The sequence below is a fragment of the Aptenodytes patagonicus genome, chromosome 2 (assembly GCF_965638725.1).
Source record: "Aptenodytes patagonicus chromosome 2, bAptPat1.pri.cur, whole genome shotgun sequence".
Classification (NCBI taxonomy): Eukaryota; Metazoa; Chordata; class Aves; order Sphenisciformes; family Spheniscidae; genus Aptenodytes; species Aptenodytes patagonicus.
This window is the reverse complement of record NC_134950.1, coordinates 119,514,850-119,538,647: the sequence shown is the minus strand read 5'-3', so window position 1 is coordinate 119,538,647 and position 23,798 is coordinate 119,514,850. Positions and strand designations below refer to the sequence as shown.

General features: G+C 40.5%; 1 protein-coding gene across 20 annotated transcripts in view; it reads left to right on the top strand.

The window, feature by feature from the left end:
- The window catches only part of ARPP21 (cAMP regulated phosphoprotein 21), a 201,952-nt gene that overhangs the window by 57,397 nt on the left and 120,757 nt on the right, over nucleotides 1-23,798 (top strand). For 12 of the 20 annotated variants that reach the window (XM_076330900.1, XM_076330908.1, XM_076330907.1 and 9 more), the window contains exon 1: nucleotides 4,293-4,511. The exons of 1 other annotated variant lie outside the window; for it this stretch is intronic. The gene's annotated coding sequence lies outside the window, so the exon portion shown is untranslated. Of the gene's footprint in view, nucleotides 1-1,777; nucleotides 1,893-4,292; nucleotides 4,512-4,730; nucleotides 4,992-5,139; nucleotides 5,188-5,548; nucleotides 5,572-6,124; nucleotides 6,408-8,443; nucleotides 8,465-23,798 lie in introns of those variants that run through there. 7 more of the 20 variants (XM_076330894.1, XM_076330895.1, XM_076330891.1 and 4 more) reach the window with 6 other exon arrangements.

Genomic DNA, 23,798 nt, shown 5'->3' with positions numbered 1-23,798 from the left:
GGGATCAGATGACTTTTTTTTTTGTGGGGTGAGGAACACCACACTGGAATATCCTTTTCAAGATACACAGATATGGCACAACGAACACTTTGGGATTTCTAAAAGAAACTAAGAGGGGATTTGAAATGTCAAACGCAAAGAAATGATGCTTTGCTTTTAGTGGGGAAAAAAACCCTTCCTCAGCCCCTCTAGCAATAGATTATATTTTTAAAGGGTTGTTCATTGATCTTCCTCCAAAGAGAGAGTCTTAGATTTAGGTACCTGGTCTTAATCCTAATGAAGTCCATTGCAAAATTCTCACTGACTTCAGTGGGAATAGCATAAAGCTTCATTTTTTTAATCAAATCTGAGCTACCAGTACAAGCTGTATGCAAATTTCTTGGTTAATTTTCCATTACTTATGATGTTGTAGCTGGAATAAATATTTCATCTCTTCCTGAGAACTGTTTGAAACTAGAGCAATTTGGCTATATTTACATATTGTAAAGTGCCATTTTAAAGAGAAGTGCAGTATTTTTAAGTCCATCTGCAAATTATGCATGATTAATTTGTTTGTAACACGTAGGACATAGAAATGGAAAAAAGTTTAAAAATAAAAAAAACCCCTAAGACTGATCTCTTTTACAGAAGATTATGATAAAATACATAAACAGCTTATCATGCTGTTGTGGCTCAATCTGAATCATTCCGTAACTCCAAAACACAATAGACTTTATATGCTAGCTCTGTTTCACTGAAAAATGACTAGAGGCAGAAGAAATGTGCAACCAGTCATGCAAGCTTTTACTAATCTATTAAGTAACACTGCATGCCTTCTATTACAGGAATCTCCTGTAACTGCAGAACTGCATGAAGCTCTGTATGTTTGTCCGACTTCACATACTTCCAATCTGATGTCGGTTTTTGAGAGCCCAGTCAGGTTTTCTTGATTTCTAAGTGAAATTGAGATAACATAGTTAGAAAGTGTGCTTGCAGTGAACAAGTAATATAATCTGTTGTCATGCTTCAAAAATACCTTGAGCTGAAGAGTTTGGTGTTGCCTATTGGAATTTTGTGTACGTATAGCGCACGTGTGCTTCACTGCTGTAGGGTGGTCCTATTGCACAAAGGCACTTTGCAAGACCAGAGTCCTAGAAAGCATGCGCTGGGGGTTAATTAAAAGCTTTATTCAAGAAAGTACTTGGAGAAGTAGGTCTTGTGTCTTTTTTTTTTTTCCTCGATTACCCCCGAAGTCTGGCTACACAACAGACAGGAAAAGGAGTCAGAAGTCTAAGAGTTTATCGGATTCTGCCTCTGGTTAAACACACAGCTTCTGCTGACTTCCATGAGGCTTAAATGGACAGTTATCCCTGTGCATGTTTACAAATCAGCACAGGCAGCAGGAAACCATTGCCATGGTTCCCCACCTCTTAGATATTGTGATTGTGCAATGATTGTGATTTTTCTTTCTGCAAAGTCCTGAAGAGGGGATGTGGGATGCATATTCCGTTAGACTCATATCTGACCAAGATGGTCTGAGGTGACTTCTCAACGAAGGGAGGCAATTTCACCTCTTTGCACATGCTATGCTTGATGCTGCTCACCATTCTGAGCTGAAATACTAGCTTGCATGATACTGGGGTGATAATGGGATTTTTTTCTGAGTATTTCCTTTGTTGTTGCTGTAGCTGGCATCTTTCAGCATTTGGTAACTTGCCCCAAGCACATCCAGCCACACAGGAGAGGGTGGAGTGAACCACCAGGACTACAGCTTGGATGATTTTTTATCTACTTACAGATCTCACATACAGCTTCAAGGCTTCCCACTCTGAAGACACTCCAGTATCCCAACGGTGGGAGACAAGCTGTGGACGTGTGGCTGTTTTACATGTTCATTGTGTCTAGTGACTGGGGTAAGATTTTGAAACATTCACTCCCCTCACCCACTTTCCTACTCATGCAGATGAGTTACAAGCTCTCTAGTGAAGGCATGAGTGAGTACTGCTTTAAAGTCCCGATGCAGCCTTCCTTCTCCCCCCTTAGCTGGGTAGCCTGCCTGGGAGGGAGGGGAGGATGTGCAGCAGCCAGGTGAGGTCCGTGGCATTTCAGTGCATGTTCACAATAGTTTTGATAGCCATTTTGGAAAATGAACTTCGGATGGCTGAAAGAAACACTTCAAAAGCAAAGAACTGGTCCTTCCCCTGTCGCCAGCTGTAGCACACTTCAGTGTAAGTGCCATTTACAGCCTTTCTGCCAGTCTTTTTGCTTTCAGATGCAACTTGTAGCACACAGTGTGGGGAAATGTTAAGTAATGACATTAAAAGTAGAGGGAGCCACATGCAACCATTCTAGGAGTAAGCCACATCAGGAGGTGCATTAGCAGAACAGGTTTTGGTGTGCCTGGCTGAATGCCTCTGATCACTTGAGGCGTGCACCAGGAGCCTGCTAATGCACACCCTGTTGTGGTTCATTGCTCACCGTATTCTTCCAGCCCGATTCCAGTCAGCGGTCCCTGGTAAAAGCAGGTGTTCGCTTCTGAGGGGAAAGCGGGATTCCAGGGGTGCCAGGATAATACCTACTAAAGCAAATGTTTCCCTCCCAGCCTTCTGTATATTTGTCTGTGTTTGACTGGTACACGAGTTCTTCTACATGCGTTAATTGTGGCAAACTGTCTTTTGTAACAAGGACTTTCTGAAAGTACATAATGAAAGGAGTGCATTTTTAACTGTATATTTTAAATAAGAATTGTCTGTCTGTGGGAGTTGGGTTATTTGTATCGCTGTAGACAGAAATGATCACTATATTTCACAGGACCTTGCTGCTTTGTACTCATTGACTGTTTATTTTTCATCTGTAGGATTACTAATTGCAGCTAGTACCAGACACTTCTGTCTCCTTTCAGGTTATTGTAGTAGAGGGCATTGTACCAGATGCATGGTTATTCACAGAACATGCATTTCCAGCAGCTGAATTGCTGGATCTGCTCTAAATCATCTATGGCAATTACATTTGGCGTTGTACAGCTATAATTTTACTGCATATTAATAGCCACCTAGCAAAGAGGTAAATGCCCTTTTTTCGGCTGGGTGCAGAATGAATGCCTGGATGTATTCAATTGGGTAAAACGAGGCTCGGTTTATAAATGGATAGCAGGGGTTTTATATATTGGAAATGCATGTGCTGGTGAAATGTCTGTTTCCCTCTGCCTTGATGGTGTGCAGCGAGGCTCCTGGAGAAATATCAAGCCAGATCCTAGATGGAGACGTGCTGGGAAGGGGGAGGGGGAAGGGGATCATGTGCCCCATTTTAAGTGGCTCATCTGCTACCACCCAAAATCTGCTGCAGTCTTTTTTTTTTTTTTACCCCTTTCAGCAACTCGGCTGATCAGTGTGGATGCTGTCAGGTTTCACCAGCAAAAATAATAATTAAAACCACCCTCCCCAGACCTTCCCTAAAGCTGTCCTCTGGAGTCAAGGGCCCATTTTCTTCCCTCTTTTTTTTTTGGGGGGGGGGGGGGTTGGTGGCGGAGGCGGTGGGGAGTGAGTGGAAGCAAATAGCAAGGAATCGGAAGAGATTAACGAGCTTTCTCCTTATTTGCGCTGCTCGGGTGCTTTGTCTCTGCTCCCGTCTGGGGATGGGCTGACGGGGAGGGCTTGGGGGGTGGGGGGCAGCGTGACTGGAGGGGCCGGCGTGCGGGAAGCCACACACACGGACGGACAGGCAGACATAGCCACCCCACAGACCGACAGACCCAGAGCCCGGCCGGGCAGCTCCTCGCACGGGCCCGGCCGCGCAGTCAGCGGGCGGCCTGTGCCTGTGTGGGGTGGGGTGAGGGGGGGGGCGTTGGGCGCGCGCAATGGCGGCGGAGCCAACGGCTCCTGTGAGGCGGCCGTTGGGGCGGCCGAGTCAGCACGAGCCGGAGCGCCGGCGCTGAGCGCAGCGAGCGCGGAGCCGGCGAGGAGCGACACGAAGCGCGCCGCTGTCTCCGGTCCGAGGCGCACCACGCTGCGTGGGCGGGGAGAGAGAGAAAGGGAGAGGGAGAGACTCATAGACAGACAGTACAGCCGGGGAGCGCGGCAGATAAAGGACAGAGGACAGGCAGAGAGAGAGAGGAGCGAGCGAGAGGGGATCCAGTCAGGCACCGAGAGACACCCAGGGAGAGGACAGGCAGCGCCAGAGGCAGGGCAGGCGACGGCAGCGCGGCGGACCAGGGCGACGCGAGCGGAGCGGGGAGAGGAGAGGAGAGGCGAGGCGAGGCGAGGCGAGCCGGCCCGAGGCGGCAGGCGGCCGGCGGGTCGGGCGGCGCCGCCGCGGCCACCGCGCCCGGCCACCACCGCGGCGCGGCAGATCTCCTCCCGCGGAGGAGGCGGAGGCGGAGGAAGAGACCATGTCTTTCAGGAAGACAGGGACTGTACTGTAACAGCAGCATATCTGCAGCAAAATAAACAAACCAGCCAACCAAAAATACCAAACAAACAAAAAAATAAACCAAGCCACCAAGACGCTGGGGGCAGATCCCGTTTTCAGGCAAGGTAAAAAAAAAAAATGGAAAAAAACCAAAAACCAAAAACCAAAAAAGCCAAAGCAGAATCTGTAGACATTTGTGTGGCGTGATGTCCTTTGTTGTTGCGATTTTTTTTTTCTTTTTTTCCTTCCAGCATGTGTCTTCTGTCATTTCGTTGGAGTCATTCGCCCCCACCCCCCACCCCCCCCCCTCCCCGTGATCTTTTAATTTTTGAGGTCAGGGCGGCTTGAGCATGTGAAGCGGAGGGAGAGGGAAATAGGAGCTGTGCATGGAGCTGGGGCTTGCGTTTATTACATGCGATGTGCAATTATTTATAGCAACTGCAGGATTCCGACTCTAAGATGCGGTATTTTCCAGCGGGGGAGGGAAAAAAAAAAAAGGAAAAAAGGGTATCATTCATAGTCTAGTGGGGCAGGATGATATCGGTGCTGAAGCCGGAGCCTCGCACGGGATCTCGGAGCGGCAGGGCAGAGGTGGCGAAAGCCAGGTACGGCACTGAGGGCTTGCCGCGATTCTCGGCGTGGTCGGTGGGGCCGACTGCCCCCGCGGAGGGCGGCGGTGGCGCCGTCGCAAAGTTTCCGCCGTCAGCCGGCAATTACCAGAGGCGCTTCTGGCGGGAGCCGTGCCGCCTCCTCCGGCTCTGAGCGCGGAGGGGTGGCGGTGGGTCGGGCTCGGAGGCGGAGGTGAGGCGGCCGGAGCTCGGTCCGCGGGTGACGGCGGTGCCCTCGCCTCGGAGCCGGTGTCCGGGAACCGGGCTAAGGCTGGGGAGGCGATCGCCAAGGGGGGGAGCTGCGGGAGGAGATCACCCTCCTCCCAACGGTTGTTTTAGCTGAAATGTATCAAACTGTAAAAAAAACCCCAACTTTTACTCGCTGATTTGTGAACATCGAGGGATACGCTTTAAAAAGCCGTGCTTTGCTGGAGGGAAAGCCTGGGCTTGCTTGGCTGGCATTGTTCTTAAGGGTGGCGATTTGAGGGTAACGGATTTACTTGATGCTTCCTTAGCACCTTTTCTTTGCCTGCAGTGAAGGAGGACCACAGTCCAGGAGTTACAGTCATATTGTTAGGTATCCTAGCAGTCTATTTTCATAAAAATTAGTTAATGTTACTCTGCTTAGTGTAATTCTGCTTACTTGTGTGTGCGTTTCAACGATATCGCTTGTAGATCTAACCAAGACGCGCTCATCCAGCGCAGCCATTGCGCAGTCTTGTTTAATTGTTGTTATTGTTTTGCATTCGTTTACCGTTTCAGCCAGCGGGGGGGAACACACTCAAATTTCGGGTGCGTTTTTTCCGTGCTAGGTGTGTCTTTGCGCTTCCAGGTGTGTGCGGTTTTGCTTAAATTCATCCCACTGTCGTGTGACATTGCTGTAAATGTGCCGAGAGGGGAAACAAAGGCATTAAAGAGCAGCACAAGTGTTTGTTGATCACCTGTTTGACTTGCTCTGCTATTGCGCTGAGCTAGATGCATGCCCGGTGTGCATTCTTCTAAATAGCATATGTAAATTTTAGGCAAGTACTAAGCAATTGAAGCTGAGGGTGATGGGGAGGGGAGAAAAAAAAATACTGTAAACTGACCTGCAACTTTTCAGTCGCATAACTTAACTGCACGCTGATTTTTGTTTTAGCAGTTATCGTCACGGATCGAGGCAAGTTTGTGTGCACAATTAGGCTTGCAGATTGCTAATCTCGCACTGACTTTGCCTCTCAGTTGCCAGCTGGGCATGGTTACCTTGAGAGCTGTGGTATCAGCACTGTCAGAGCATGCTCCGGTGGGGAGATCGGGTGTGTTCTATTTTTAATACTATTTAATGAAGATGCTTCTCACTCTGCAATATACGAAGCATAATGGAAGAGCAGAGCGATGATTGGTTATGGATACTGGAAAAGGAAAAATGCAAAGGTAAAAACGGAAATCCCTCAAATATTTCTATTAGATTAATGAAGGAAAATGCAGCTGTGCAGAAAGGTGATCAATTAGCTGGTTTTAAGTCGAACTGTTTTGTGGTGTCTAAAATGATTTTTTAAAAAAACTTATTTTAAAAAGTTGTATGAAACAAACTGTAGATAGAAAATGATTTTGTGCTGTTGATAAACCTGATTGTATTTGGGAATGCTTAAGTTGAAGAAGACTATTCTATTTTAATTCTCTTTTTTTAATGTTGAAACGTCTTATGGAGTAGCGCTAAGGAACATTTTAAAGATACTTATTTTTTTTCATGTGCTAACCGTTTTTAATGATTAACTATTTACGTTCTTATTGGTAGCCTCCTGAAGCAGGAGTCTTGAGTTTTTATTCCTTGCAGTTAAAAGTTAATTCAGTTGATATTAAAAATCATTGTTGCATGTAATGCTTGCAGAACGCAAGCAGCTGTAAACCTCTTGCAATATATGTGTAAAGGAAAACACCTATAGATAACTACAGTGTATGCCGTTATGCAAGATGCGTGTAGATACTTTTGAAAAACTGCATCGTTTAGTTCTATGTATCTGTAGTCAGAAATACATTTAATAGCTATTTGCAACATCCCATGCACTCAGAATTGTGGAGAAACTCACCTTGATTAAAGATGTCTTCTATAAAACAACTTACGTTCTCTCTATTGACTACAGTTTTACAGGATGGTGGTCTAAGAAATGGCTGAGTACCCCTCCTGCAAAATCCTTTTTCAGGCAATTATTTTTCTGCTCTATGCTAGTCCTTTCGACTGCCCCAGGGCTAAGTGTGCAAGTGAGTCTGTTGCTCAGATGAGTGTTGCACTGCATCGTATCCTTGGAGGAAAAATTACATAAGGAATGTATAAGGATAGTAGAGGAAACAATGAGATTTTTAATATAGGTGTAATGATAGATCTCGGAGAGAGATAAGAACAGTGCAACAGTCACTTCGAAACTTTATCCTGCTGGAGTAAAACTGTGAGCCAAATCATGTTTTCCTGATGGTGCTGCTTTTCCTGTGGGCTTTACTGGTGTTATTTGCATGATTACAGTAAACTGGACTTGGCCTGATAAATCACTGTTATTAAACAGAATTTCTGGGAATACATGAAAGAAACCTAAGAAGTTTTAAAATCCGCTGCGCTCTTGGCTTCCTCCCAGGTTATGGTTTTAACAACTAACTTTAAACTTGGAATGAATGGGGGGCGGGGGGGGAGTGCACTAATTCTAGGATGGTTTACTTACAGTCTGCTTTTCCTCCTGTAGGCATCGCTCTCACTGCAGTCAATGGGAGCTTTAAATGTGGAAGTGCATCTAGGGTTTGGTTCAATGGTTTTATTAGTGCTAAAGACAGACACAGGGACAAATCTTCAGCAGCTGTAAATTGATATAGTTCCATTGGTTTTAAGAACAGTATAGATTTACACCAGCTGATGATCCGCCCCTCTGCTTGTAACATACAGGATCTGTAACTTGCATTGAGTGGTATTATCAATTTTGATGGCATTAATTTCAGAGTAGGAAAATGATTTTGGCAGATAGGCAAATCTTTGTTCATAGGGACTACTCACAAATGAGTGTTTTGATCCAGTGAGTGCTCCCAGCTCAATTTATTTGCTCAGTTGTAAAGAGAACTTGTAACTTACATGATTATTTAAAGGAAATGCTATTTGTGTTAAGTAATCTATTTTCAAAAATATTAAAGATTGGCCAGTTGAGAATAATGTAACTACAGTGCAATAAACTTGCAAGATCTGTCTGTCCCCTGCTCATTCATTTATTAGATTTGAAGTTCTGTATTAACGTTCTCAGCAGGTAGTAAGTCAAGCAAATGGGTCACTTTTTCTTCTAGAAGATTGAAACATTCAACGAACAAGTAATACATGGCAAAGACTCTGTACATTCCGGTGGAGAGCATTTGATTCTGAAGACCTGAAAGTACTGTGTATGAACATCTTTGTGTCTGTATGGTAACATGCATTTCTAGGGTGCGTTCTGTTTTGATGACAAAAGGCAATCCAGGTAAGTGGGATTTTCCCCATTTTGAGGCTGGGTAAATTGAATTGCAGATAAATTATGCAAACCATGTGAGGTCACGCAATTGGTTTTTGACAGCCGTCAAATGAGACCGATTCCAGTCTCCACTCTTACGCGGGTCGCTTCTAGGTGATAAGGCTCCCTGATGAATTGCTGTTTTTTTTTTTTTTCTAATTTTTCCACTTCATACATGAAATGGTGAGTTTCAGAAACACGTAGATGTAAATAAACTTACATGTTTGTTTATAACTGTTTCATTTTTATGTAATTTAATGATAAACCCTTCTAGCAAGGAAATACCTTCAGAACAAGTGCAAGGAAAGACTCATGTCTGGTCCTGTTTTGTTTTGTGTGGGTTTTTTGTTTTGTTTTTAAACATGCCTATAAATTCAGGTAGATGTACCGGTTACTGTTTGTGGACAGGATATGTTTTTCTTGGGTCCTTGGTTAAGAAGGAGACTTAAACCCAAATCATAATAACAGCCACTATGGTTTGCGTGAGTATGCCAGTGTGCGTGTACACACAATTTATTAGAAAAGTAAAGAAGACATTACACTATAAAACTACAATACTTTCTGTTTTAATTAAGACTCACTTTTGGATCAATAACATCTGTGATGGGTTCTTACCAAGTAAGTCCTCATTTGTCAGTGAAGGTCCAAACCACTTAGTTATAGGACTTAAGAGCTAAACTGCCCATCATTTTCTTAGATGTTTGAAGTAACTCCAGTTTTAGACTCCACGTTGTCTCATGTGGTGGTTTTACAGTAGGTAAACTTGATGATGCACTGCCAATGACCCGATGTAAGAATGCTCCCTATATGGAGGTCTCTTATGTTTTTCCTTAGCTTATCTTAATTTATAAGAATACATAAATCTATATTAATACCTAATGTGTGGCATATACAGTCCGAAGTTATGAACTGCATTAATTCCAGGGGAAGAGTATTGGAGCTCTGTGTCACCTTTAGGGAAAAAGCCCCGAGCAAACGCTTTCATGATGTCCTACCACAATTGCCCTCTTCCACCTGTTAATAATGTTGCCAATATTTACTACTGCTTCCTTTTTCACTATTGTGATTTCCAGGCTTTAACGTAATCCATCATCAGTACACTTCTTTATGGATCCTTGGAAAAAGGAGTTGTGGAAAAGGTCTCCTTTCATTCAAATGTATCGATTTGTAATTGTTGTGAAATCTTTAAACTTTTAGATCATTCCAGATTCCTAAAGAAGTAATAAGCTGGTATATGAAAATGTTACATCACTTCCCCCCCCCCCCCCCCCCCAAATTCCCTGTTACTGAGAGGAAGAAGCAGACTAAATATGGTGAGAAATACAGAGAAACAAGGAGAAAACAAAATAACATATTTTACAGGAGTGAGTTCCTAAGGGCTATTTCAATGAAGTAATGGCTACTGTGATAAACGTGGTGAAAAATACTAGACAGCCCACAGGTTTTTCTGTTAATGTTGAAGAAGCTATGAAGTGTGTGAGAGTGATGTCATGCAGCATGACTTAGCTGAAATGCAGAAGGCATGGTTAGGCGGTGACAGCTGGGAATTTGAAATTTATGATTTGGATATCCAATGACTTTCTGAAGCAGGGGGTTTAGAGTATTTTCTAGTCACTGGCAATATATGGAGGCACCACGTAAGACTGTTCTCAGGGCAGATATGTTCACATAGCATATGTTGAAGTATGTAAGGTGAGAAGTGCATTTTTATAAGTGAAAGAAAATGTTATTCACAGAGAAACTGGGACACTTTTATGCTTTTTTTCTCCAAATCAGATGTCTGCTCTTGATCTTTTCAGGCCGAGAGTCACAGTTAACAAGAAAAGTACTGTGAGAAAGCAAAGTCTTACGAAAAGTATTCTTGTAATTTAATGCTTTCTAGTATATTTCCCACTTAGTCTTAGCCAATACTGATTTATTTAGAAGCTGTTTATACAGCGTTCGTGTTAAAATTATAGAAGCTTAGTAACATCTTCCAACTGATAAAGCTGTCTTTTTTTTTTTCCTAAATTGGATGCCTTCAAGCTTTTGAGTCAAAGGAAAGCTTAAATGGTCAGTAGGGCAGTGTTAAAAAATAGTCAGCAATAAAAAAACCCCCAACAAACCAAACAAAAACCCCCACGTGCCCTCCCCCTCTGTTAAATATTCGAGGTTTTATTTCTCAAAAGTTTTTGTCTTCTGTTTGAAATCTATGCTAAAACATAAAAATCAAATATATATGAATCAACTACTTTCAGGCTTCTGTTTCATCCCAATTTTTATGGCCACGGCTCAGTGATTTTCACTGGATTCATAAAATCAGAGCTAGTTTTATATTCTAGGAATTGAATTCTGTCATCAAAAGCATGCCTGAACAGCTAATAATTTTGTCATTAATTAATCCTGTTGCAGTATTTGTATTTTTATTGCCTCATGAGTTGCAGTCTCCCTGTGCCTTCAATACAGAAAACATTTTGTAAATTTTCATTATATCATTAAATGTGAGAGTCAGATTGTGGTGCTTTTCTTTGCAGGGAGCGCATGCATCTTGGTTTTGGTGACTTGCAGAGCTTCTCATAGTGTAATGCTTTATTTACTCTGAAGAAAGTTAACGCCAGTTTGTTCCTGAGTAAAAAGGGATGGCAAGGCTTTTTGGTTGAATGAAGCTAATGCAGATAAACTGCAGTGATTAGAAGCATGTTATAAATACAATTAAATTGTTGTACAGTTAAATGCTTTATGCTAATTAATATTGTATTCAATGAGAGGTTTTACTGGGGAGCAGACTTTGGTGTTGATGCTCTCACGTGAAGTAGGTACGGCATGATGCACTTCTGGAGAATATGCCTATACTCTCTGCTTTTTGGGTGTTTGTGCCATTGAACTTAATTTGAAATGCTTTGCCTTCAGTTGTACAACAGTAAATAGTAAACTGTGGTGGTTCAAACTAAACTTCAAGGTTTTTCCATTTTCAAGTGACTATTCCATTTCTAAATACACTGCCGTTGGCATAACATTTAGGATTGTTTGTTTGAATGAGCTTGCTTAATATATTATAAAGTATTTGTCATGGAGTCAGAAATGTTTATGGTGTCAAAAGCTTTAGGAGAAATGCATCAAATAAATTGGTCCACTCTAAAGGCTCACTACAGATTTTAATGTAAGCTCGGGAAATGTCTGATACCTTTATAATTTGTGTACTTTATAAGCCATGAAATCAGAAGTGAGGAGATCTGACTTTCATGCTTTTGTTTTTTGTTCCTTTAAGAAAAATTCAGAGCTTTCTCCTACCAACAACAACAACAAAAAAAAGCATAATGAGTAACTTGGGGCATCTTAAAGTGCCGTATTTTATAACGTGCTACCATGAAGAAAATTGTAACAAAACCATTTTTGATTCAGATATGATTTTTGGCGAAGCTTTAATTCATAGAAAACAAGTCTAACTAAATTGGAAAATGCATTGTATTTACCAGCTTTATGTGTCTCAATATGCTTTTCCATTATGGTATAGCAATCTGTGCTGCATCTGAGCAGCAAAATGGAGTGGTCTCTAGTGACAAGAACTGTGGCAAGCAGCGTAAGAATTCTGTTAGATACTGAAAATGATGAATTATTACTGATGAATAATGTAACTTTTGTTTAATCTGTGTACTGATGAAAATGACAGCATTTGAAAGAAGTCCTTGAGTGACACACTCCTTGAAGTAACCATCTCAAAATCAGAGGCTGAGATAAGGGTGTGGTGGGATAAGGGGCGTAATGGAGGATTAGCGGCAGTAGCACTGCTCGTAATGTGAAATCAGGTTATGGGGCATCAGAATTAGAAGGACAGCAAAGGAAAGGAGGACTTTCAGGAGATATTCCCTGAAGATGAAGTAATTGGAGTTTTGGATAGCCCAGAGAAAATACATAGACGTGTAGCCTCTTTTCGCTATCGTTTGTTTTCTGATTTAAAAATAATAGTACATAATAATAATAAAAAGAAATCCTTATACGTGCGATGTGCCTTTGCATGGAGGATCAGGACAAAGTGAGTACTCCACTGCAATCGCACTTGATCTCCTCAAATCTGAGTTTATAGGAATTGTAAATAATCTACGTCTTCTGAATTTTGCTGTTGCTGAATTGCTCCTCTCTGCCACCTACTTGGTAGAACAAAAAGGATGATAACTAAATTGTTGCCAAGGTCTGAGGGCAGCTACACGGCAGCATGCGCTAGGATGCTGCTGCTTAGCCTGGCTTAATGTCAGTGCATGAGGCTGGTGGGTGAGTCCTGGGGAGGCATGCAAGATCGTGGGCTCTCTAGTATGTAGCTGGTTCTATGAGAATAAATTGGTTTCTATCTTAATAGCTCTTGTCTCGGCATGCCAGTAACCTCATAAATTAGTCAGGTATTTACTGAAATAGTGTAGTGTGCCCTGTGACTACATAAATTCACACCTTTCTGTAAAGGGCTTTGTATTAATGGAGAAGGATTGGTAGAAAAGAGCAGACTGAGACACAAATCTTGATGCAGCATTTTGGCTGCCTGTGGTTATGCTACTGGTAACCATATAGCCATAGTCGTGGGGCTGTGGTTTCTGCAGACACCCTGTCCACTCATTCTTTTGTCATGATCATTTCCGCAATGCGGGAGGAAGATGCGGCAAGCGCCTACCTTTTTCAAAGCCCACGCATTTCTTTGATGTGTTTGTTACTCCTCAGGGTTTTTTTCAGGAAGGAGAACAGAGAACGTAATTTGTACTTATGAAGGCTAATTATAATTTTTTTTTTCCTCTACAGATCATTTCTTAGAGAGCTGTATGCTCAAAGAATTGCTGCTAACTCTTTTCTATGTTACAGTTATGTTCAGTGTCCAGGCAATGAAAGTCAAAATGTAGGCTCTTTTGGCACCTATTCCTGTTTGTGTTTGTTTAATAACATACACTTGTATCATGTCTTTATTAATGTTGTCAGGCACTTCAAAGCCATCTGTAATAAAACTGTATCAGTATAAAAGCGTGTCAGAAAACAAGACAGTAAAATATTGGCACTTCTTAACAAAACATTTTATTGATTAAACAGCACAATTTCAATATGTGGAAAAATGAAATCAGTTCTGATTACTTCAGTACTTTGAGAGCAACTGCAGTAATACCCGATTCTTTGATTTGCCTGAAAAATGACAGCAGACTGAGCAATTCAGTTGTGTGTTACGAATGAATTCTATGACATAGGAATGTGCTTGCTAGATTTGTGTTGACTCGAGATGGTGAAAAAGAAAGAGCATAAGTGACCCAAGTACTTCTGATGCATAGTTAAATGTTCCCCTGGAATGTATCATTTGTTACCTATACTCGATAGTTGGAATGAGGCTGGCAGATGATGGTGTTGCATACCAGTGCTCCTCAGAATGTCAGCTGCATGTACAAGCAGTTTCAATGTTTATTCACTGCCAGACAGATGATTTTAATAAAAGGAATTCAGAGGATCCATTTTTGACCTCTGATGGTTTATTTTGGGGCCAGTAACTTGAGGTGCTATTGTTATTAAGCATTGTAAAATTGGAAAATGGAGATAATTTCAAGTAGCCTTACAACCTCAGCAGAGAAAATAAAAAATGTGGAGGGGAACTAATGTTACATTCTTCTGGCATCAGCAGAGTGTGAAGTAAAGCACACGGAAGTAAGGAGTCTTACTGCATCCTTAGGTGTAACATACAAACAAGGGATCTTCCTTAAAACCAGTCCATAGCCCTGACTTAAAGGTTGCTGAAAGTGTAGGAAGTTTAAATATTAGAGGGATTCACTGCAGTCCTAATATAAACTCTTTTCTTGTTTTGTTTCTTGATGTATGTATTTGAAGCAGTCTCTAGCATTTATGTCTCTGCCTTTTTCCTGGCTGTTTCCAAGCGTGCATCAATTGTCTCTGTTCTGCTCGTTACATCATCTGACCATTCATACTGGGCCTTCACTTTTGTAAGTTGTGCCCCTTGTGTGAACCTCCCTTTGTTAAACTGACCCTTCTGACTTTTCTTGGTTTTTCATCATTTGCTCACACTTCCCAGCTTTTGTTTCTTGCCTCTGTCTACATCAGTTGCTTGCCTGTGTTTGAAATGACTGAAAACCTTGATTTATTCATCATATAATAGTGCACTTTTAAAAATAACTTAATTGTGTTGATATTTGGACAGTCAGTTTATAATAAAACATGTTATATAAAGCATACTATCTTTTTTTAAAATATGCCAGTTCCCAGATCTCTTGGACTTTGTTTCGGTATCTCTTAAGGAGAGAGTGCCAAAACAGCTCTGATTGCAGCTGTGAAACAAAAGGTTTTGTGGTGGAATCCAGAAGACCTTGTGCTTTTGAACTTCTTCATGTATGCAGCTCATATCAGTGTACCTGGGTCCCGTTGGGGCCTCCTTTCAAATTCAGTAGCTCTATAGAATTGTGTGCATGTCTGATGCTCCTGGAAAATGTTGTGTCCTGAACACTCTGTCTATGTAGAGTATTTTTTTTTCTTGGATTAGTAGTATTTTCAATAAATTTCCTATTTGTCAGTTGCTTAGAAAATAAAGCATAATGGAAATGACACAAAATTAAATGCATTTGACGGTGTGTTTGTTGTCAAAGACTTTTTACCTGTTGGCTCTCTGACCTTTCAGATGAACTGCTGCCTGTGGTGTAAGCAGGAGATCCCAACAGCTAGTGTAGCACTTAATGCATTACATTGGATGCAGTTTACTATATTACGGGGTTGTGCAATGAAAAGAGGAAAAACGGATGGAGTTTTTATGTGGAAAATTATTTCGTATTTCATGTCTGTACACTTGTTGAATAAGCTTGGAAATGGCACCAAAAGCTGAAGGTTATACATTCTTCTCATAACTTTGATTATAATGATTGTGTAGCCACAGATCCTGTTCAAAAGTGGAGGAGGCTGATTGGTTTTAAAGGTAGTTACCAACTAAGACATCTGGCTGTCTACATTTGAGAACCTACTAAATACGTTACCCATTTTTGTAAAATGCTTATATAGAAGCTCCTTGTAAAGACAGGGAAGTAAAAGAACTGTTGGCTGAAATTTCTCACTGAAGTGGAAGACTGATCTGTTTGAAGGAGCATGGTTTGCTGCCATCATCTGAAAGCTGAAATTTTATTTTTGTTGGTAATCTAATCTTTTTTTCCTATATTTTGTTTATCTTTTTTTAACCTCTTCGTTCACTGTTGCTAAGATATAGCAGGAGAAGTGCCTGTATTCAGCTGCCAATTACAGGTTTAATTCAGTTATTTGTTTTTCAGTAATCTGATTGCCATTAGTGCCTAGTTCACTAATTGCCTGTTGTACTCTGTCAGTTTATTATGAAAGTAACATTCTGAGTATTCCAAAACCTAATAAACAAATGATGGCAGCATTCTGAACAGATGGTGTATAGTAGTTATGAACTGATTATTTTTTATTTAATGGGTTGATCTCCAGACTGATGGACAGTCAGCTCAATTATCTCTCAAGCAGCATTGAATTGAAGAAAACTCTCACCAGTTAAAGACGAAATTCGGCGTTGTGTGGAGTCATTCCATGTTTTAGAGGGATGTCATACTGACAAAGTCATTTAATCCAGAAATGATGGTGCCAATTCTCTCCTCAATGTACTCAGTGATAACTGAATTCTTGAGTTCAGTGGTTTGCTAAGGAGATGATTTGTGATTTTTTTAAAAGCACGTGTCTAAAGGTCTGTGGTAGGACAGAAGACTTGGAACGCAGTGAGGTGGGCTTGTTTTTTCACGTTGCATACGTTTAAGTTGACTGAAGGAAAGCTCTTGCTTTTATTGACAATTCTCTAGTCTTAATCCTTGCAAATAAAGGCATGAAAATGTTAGTCCATATAACCCTACTGCTGCAACTCGGAGAAATACGCAGCTGGAATCTGTTTCTGTAGCAGGAAGCTGGTATGGCTAGAAGATCCTTCCGAAATGCTCATTCACATATTTTATGGTCTCAAGTTTTAGATACAACATTTATGTTTCTGAGTAAAACTACATTGGGATGTTTCCCAAATGACTATTACCGGTCTGCTGCTAAACTGCCTTTCCAGTGCAGCGGATAGGAGAACAACTAGATTGCATTTGGAAGATAGACAGGCGAAACACTTGTTTCTAGCTTTCTGTTAAATTCAGAAATTGGAACAGGTGAACTCCTGTTACATGGGAAGGGAAGCTGCTATAAAAGTAACGTTGCTTTGTGTTCTTCAGCTTACCAGAATGACTGTAGATGCAAAATGCAGTCTTGACAATCTCCACTCTTGTGCTCACTAGTGTCAGCGAAATGAAAAGAAACTTTATTGTTGAAAACTTTTTTTTTGTTGGCATTCTAGTGAAGGCAAAATGTAAAAAAACCCAAACAAACAACTTAAGGATGGATGAGGAGGATGACACTGGGCTAGTGCTCCTACTGTGAGTAAGAGTACATGGCTCCACAGGAGAGCTTCCTCCACTGATGCCTAGCTGTAGCGTGTGTGTGTGCATATGGGAAAAAGTCTGGCAGTGGTAATGGGCTAGTGGAGACCTGTTCCTCTCCGCCCTGCACAGGCTATAGGTGATGGGTGTGATAGTCATAAAATGCCTGTTTACTTCAAGAAACAGAAGGAGACCCTTTTATAAATTGTCTAACTAGTCTGCCAAGAGAGAGGATGCGTTCGCTGAGTCACTAGCAGAAAAACAGGGCTTACTGCCTTTTAAAGAGTATTTTGTGATACAGACAGTGAAATACCATGACAGGTTGGTTTTTTTGTTTTTTGTTTTTTTTTCAGGAAGGGGACAGATTTTCAGTACTTCCAAATGCCTGTCTGAGGTTATTTGGATAACTTTGGGTTATTCTTTTCCAGTGAAGGCTTTTAAAAATATTTATGTCTTAAAAAGGGGCCTTTCTGATGGTGGGAATAGCTACAAATTCAAATGCTACAGATAGTATCAGGTGGCAAACTATATGCCATACCAGTATCCTCACAAAAAACAGCTTTCCCAAAAAATGCATTTTCCAAAAAGCAAAGACAGATAAATGTCTGTCGTGAGCCAGTAACATGAAACAGTTTCAAGAGGGGAGTGGTCTACCATGAGACAGTAACTTGGAGAACGATATTCCAGCAATAGAAATCCCTATTGTTCAATATTTTCTTTTTTAAGCACGGATGTCCCCCGGGAAGGAGAATAGGCAGCCAGCTATCTCTCATCAGCGTGAAACTTTTTAACAAAGATTCATTTGGGGAGTGAATAGAGGAAGAAAACAAAAGGAATTGTTTTTAAACAAAAAAATGCACTTTCAGCATCATTTGCACTCCCCAGTGAAAAGTAAGCTGTCCAACCACCACTGTGGTGATCCGAAGTACATCTGTACAACATGTTAGTGGCTGTACTATGTGATAGACAGCGAGGATAAAACCTGTGGTATAAATGAATATTCCTGGCAAGGCTTTGAAAAGTGTCGGGAGCGAATTCTAACTCGGGTAATGAAAGCAGACTTGAAGTGAAATGGAGCTGATTGTCCTTACTGATTGCCTTGTTCAGTTTGATACTCTTTAGCGTACTTTAATGGGTGTACAGCTGGTGTACTCAAGCCTTAAGATACCCCAGAGAAATACTCCTCCTGTGTAAGTGAAATGTGAAAAGACTGCTTGAGAAGTGTGGGCACTGCTGATCAGGCTAGTGGAAGAAATATGAAGAATAGCAGTCCACTTTCAATACTGCGTTTGTTGTAAATAACTAAAATACCATCACTTTAGCATTTAGATGCTGATATGACTACCTGTTTTTCCCTGTGTTTATTGTCACTGCTACGATGCAGGCTTGCGTGCTGCTTATTTCTTAGTTAATTTCTCTTAGGAAATGAATCTGAGCCATTATTATAAATTACCTGTAAGTGCTATTTCAGTCTAATTAGATTTATAGCCAAATGGATCCTGTAGACAGAATTTTGCATAAATAAAAGCATTTCTCTTGCTCTTTCACTTTCCTACCTACTATCTTGTAGTAAGCAGTTCCTAAACCAGTTTGATCCAGAGGCTACAGTTAATTGTAACGTGCTTCAGGAGCTCATACAAAAGAAGCATGGAAGGTTTTTCCTTATTATTATTATTATTATTACTACTACTGTTAAAAATGCTGGACTTGTAGGTTTCTTGTTACCTGCCCTTATCTTCATGTATAGACAAAAAATATTTTTAAATATGCTTACAGTTTTGTTAGTGGCTCCTTTTCATACACACACGTTCACTACCTGCAGCAAAAGTGTCTGAGTTTAAAGGGGGCACTGGAGAATGGAAGACACTGGAGAATGATGGCCATGTATCTAGGGAGGGGGATGCTGGTTACCCTTCTAGCTCTTGTTTTGACCAACTTCATTACTCATTTAACCTCTGTGTTCCTCAGTGTCCTCATCTGGAAGGACATACTCATTTTTTGTACTTATATTCCCTGAACGTGTGTTTTTCTCCTTAATTAGAGATTGTGCTATCTTAGAATCTTTTATAATAAAGAGGCACTATAGGAATATACAGTTGCCTCTGTTGTGCTAATATTGGCAGATAAAATAAAGTTATGGTGCCTTCACAAGTTAGCTCAGTCACAGTTATTTGTGTGTAGTCCTTCAATCTACAGCAAATATGAAGACACTCACTTTCTTGCCGCTGTTACTCTCTGCTGTCAGTGTTGGGTATTACTGCCTTTATTTAGTGATTCTTTTCCAGACAAATCATGTGATAACATGTTTCTGGTAGTTTTAGCCAGTGATAATGTTGAAGAATTTGAACAGGTACAAGATAAACAGAATTTGAAAAATAAAGTCACCATATGTTTAAAAAAAAAAAGTCACAACCGTGTTAAATTTTAAGTTTTAGTACCCGAGGCAAAACTTGAAAGACTTGATAGGTTTCTTTCAGCTGGTTTATTTTATATTCGAAGTCTAGAAATATGTGCTTATGTATAGCACGTATTCAGGGTTAGTCCTTGCCAGGATAGTTTTTCAAACAGTGTTTTTTTGTTCTGTTTTTTTTGTTTGGTTGTTTTTTTTTTTTTTTTTAAACCTAATGATATGTACAAGTAAAAAGAATGTATCCACAAAATGCCAGTTTTAAGCGTTACACACAGCTTTCACTTAAGCAAGTAGATTTTTATTTTGCTGGTCAAAGTTTAATAGACAAAACATTTTGAGGGGGAAGCTTTTGAAGAAGTTACAAAGTAGACTTGACCTGTTTTGTTATAGGTATGTGAATTCCCTTCTTGTGCCTTCACTTTGTGTAGAGTGTTTATAAAAGGTCATCCTCCTTTAATAAACGACAATTATTTATAATTCCCTATGCTAAGTTCCATTCAATATTTCAAAAATAGTAGTTCTCCTGAGACAGATGTGATTCTAAAATAGTTACTATTTACAATGAATCCTTTGCTTACCTATGTGTTTTATTGTTAGAATGTAAATATTTTTCTAAACAGCTTTTTAATGTGTATCACGAAAATGTATGATACTGTAATGATTATGTAGGTGTACATAAGAATTTAATCACCTTTTACATTTCTGTTTGGACTTTATAACTTCTATCTTGAGACTCTTGCTTTGTGTTAGAATCTGATATTTCTCACTTGACAGGGTTTTTCTGGAGGCTGGCATACAGAAGTGACTTAAAACCAGACATTGTCTGGTTTGCTGGGCTCTGTGTGTGTGAGAGGTCCTGGCTTTACCTTAAAGTTTCCACTGACTTCTGTGGCATCACAGTTTCACTCTTGGATGTGGTCTGGACATCACTGAAGTTTGTGTACTGGGATAACCAGTTCTCCGTGTCATTGGCTTGTACACATAGGTGCTGCTTAAATCAGCGGCTTTTGGATAAAAATATAATTTTGCTTTCTTATTAAAGCACTTACTAGTTCTCATATAACTGCTCTATGCCATTAGTTTTAGGCTCTTTTACAGTCTTTCTTAGTGCTGCTGTAGGTTCATTTTGAGGAGTAGTTTTGACTGCTGTGCAGCAAGCGCCCTCCTTTGTGCCAGAGTTTGCATCCCTGCTTATCCAAGGAGGTACCAGCCATGGATGAGTGGCTGGGACAAGTGTGTTAATTGCTTTTCCAATTCTGTTCACAACATAAAAGAAGGGTTTAGTTCAAAACAGAAGTTATCCTTTTTCTTTTCCAGCTGCCCTGGAGCATTGTGCCTCTCCTGGTCTCCAAGTTTTCTCTTACTACTGGAAATTTTAGTTTTCTGCTTGCTGCAGCTAGCTCCAGCCTCCAGCCAGTCTTTCTCTTTTTGTTTTTAGTAACACCCTGTTTCTCTGACCTTGAGTTCCTTTGAATTTTCTGGTATTTCTGATATAATGAGATTGCCCATTTCACACACCTCTGTGAACCAGGGAACACCCCTATGCCTGTTCTGTCTTCCGTGTCTGTGCAAGAGCAGCTTCCCTGTTATACAGAGTTCTTTGTTTGCTTCTCTAATAGTTTCTTATGTTGTCAAAAATGTGTAATGCATTTTAAATTTTGCAAAAAACAGATGGCTAGAGGCATAAAGTCCGAAGCCAGAGTTGGTAATAAAATAAGCCCGTGGCAGCAGTTAAACATTAATGTCTTTAGCATTAATTTGCTCTTTGAAAGGTAAGATTGGCTGATAAAACCTTTTATATCAGCCAGTAGAGCCAAAAGACAATGTTTTCCTACTATGGTGAAGTATAGATTGAGTTACAGACTGTTGTATTGGTTTTCTAATTGTCTGATGAGAACGTATATCCATTGTCTGAGCAATTAAAAGTACCCTTGCATTCAGTAAACTTACACGTAGAGTGAGTCAGAAGCATAAATTGTCTTCCATGTTGTGTCACAATTTAGTCTGCATGCGTGTTTCTTTAGGACTTCATGCTGCAAAAACCTTAGATCTGATCTGCTAAAACAGTTGTGAATGTTTTAGCGTTAAATTACGTGTGTGTGTCAGTAGTTACAGGACATCACTACCCGTTTGTCCCCAGTAGAATGATACTCAGCTGACGTTAGCTTCCACAGAACCATGTGAAAATAGATATGACTGCAGTCATTGTTCGGTGACTTGTTTTGCCTTGTTTTACTCATGCCCAGATTTCTTATATATACAGATGTGTGTATATATATACACACACACACAATGCTCAGCTGTACTTCACTGAAACTAAATTTTTGCATTCACTGTGATCATGAGCAGTAAAATAGAGCTAAGATAGGAAGGAATAAAAACTATTAGGTTAAATTTAACCAGATAAACCAATGGTATTTCTGGTTCTTAAGAATCACACGCACATGCCAGTTACTTGCGTGTGTAATATGGTGTTTGCAAAAAAAAAAAAGAGGGAGAGAAAGTATCAGTATTGTAATATCTCTTTTTATTAAAAAAGAAGGGCCCTGGTCAGGTTCTCTTTGTTCCTTTTTTTTCCTAAACATAGTCAGTCAAAGCCTCTGAAGTACCACATAAATATTCGGTGATTTCACCAAACCGGGGCAGTAAGAAGTGTCCACAAACATGCATTTCAGGAGAGAAAGAGGTCTGTAAGTTTTATGGTCCATCCTTGAGATCAGACTTCCCCAAGAGACAGTCCGTATATGAAAAGTAAATTGACTCCTTTAGGAGATTCTGTAGGAACTGAAGGGACCAAAAAACCAAAAATGTAGTAGTTGTAAGGCTTTTTACCATCCCCAGTTCACATCTGGAACCAATAATCTATAATATAGGAGCAAACCCAGAAACAATGAAGGAAAGCTCCAACCTGAGATACTCTCCTGGGATGTAATTTTGAGTTTGGAACATACTCAGAGAAGTGCTTGGCAGAGAAACTAAAGACCATTGAAAGAAGTTTTATGTTGTGTCTCTTGAAACAGAAATAAATTTAATTACTTAAATTATCCCTTCAGACCTCAGGCTCTATATTACTATGTAATTCTTTCCTTTTTCTTTCTCCCCCCCCCCCCCCCCCCCCGAATTGCCAGAGATTCCAACTAGGTATATGAAGTTCTTTGTTGTACAGTACTGGTTCACATACTTAGATTGATATAAATATTTAACGTATTAAGTCAATAAGACTTTTTCAAAAGAGATTATAAAAAATGAGGAAGTGGATGTAAAAGAAAATTATGCGGACACTTCTACTTTCAGAGAATTTGAAAAAGTCGTTTAAATGCTTTGTCATATTTTGGTTAGGTTATATCCACAGTTTTGTCAGGTTGCTTATGCAAACCGTTTAATGTTTGGACTAAAATGAGAAGAGCTTTGATTTCAGTAGAAGGTGGCAGAGTATTTTCAGTATAGAAGGAGGTAAGCTGATCTCGAGGCCCCTATATGGTGTATACATGGGTGGAATTACAGCCAGCAGCCACACAGGACTGTGGTTTGGGAGGGCTGGAACAATAGCTTTGCCAATCACAACTTCAGTTAAAATACTGCTAATTCTGCTGTGGCAAGGAGTCAGTGCAGTCTGATATTTGAATCAGTTGTTACAAGATATTGAATGTTCGCATATTGAGAAAATTACTTCCACTGAAATTGAAACAGGCTTCTATTGCATCTGAACCCTTGGCAACCCAAATAAAATGACTATCGAGAAGTTAAACACTTGAGAGATCTTACTTACAGTACAGGAGGATAATAGTAAGGCATCTGATAACAAAGGGAAGGGAAGGTATATCCTCTAGAGGACGTCTTCTAGTAGTGTGTGCATTACCAGCGGTATGCAAGCCATCTTACAACGCTGCATGAATGATGATTGGACAGCCAAGTGTTTTGTCCTTCTCCAGGGAGTAGCCTATTAGTTGTTACAATAGCAGTGGTGGTACCCACCAAAAATACGGGAACTGCCTCTCTTAATTATCCCTGCTCTGTCTGAGACTTCATGCTTCAGAAGATTTTGTATTGGGAAGCCCTTTGAGGAGGAGGAAAGTCTTAAAAATTGTTTTAAAAGACTGGTTCTAGCCTGCCTAATTGAATATCTGTAAGACTTATATTTTGCAGTTGTGCCTAGATCAAAGGCTTATTGAACTCTTCACTTTTCAGTCCCACACACTGAAAAAAGGGTCCTTTGAATTGAACAGACATAGGTGGGAGGCAGATGGAGAAATAGAGGCAGAGATCCACATTCATGCAGCCAAACAGAGCACGGGAGGCAGATGCATTTCTAGCATCAGGGGTTTTTTCATGAAGGTAAGTCACATTCTTCCTTATCAGTGAGTGAGAAAGCATTTCCCAATGAAAGTATGTCTTCAAATTTGTACTTTTATTATGATATTGATGAACCTAAACTTAGTTAATTGATTTGTAGAAAGTTACAGGACTAAGAACA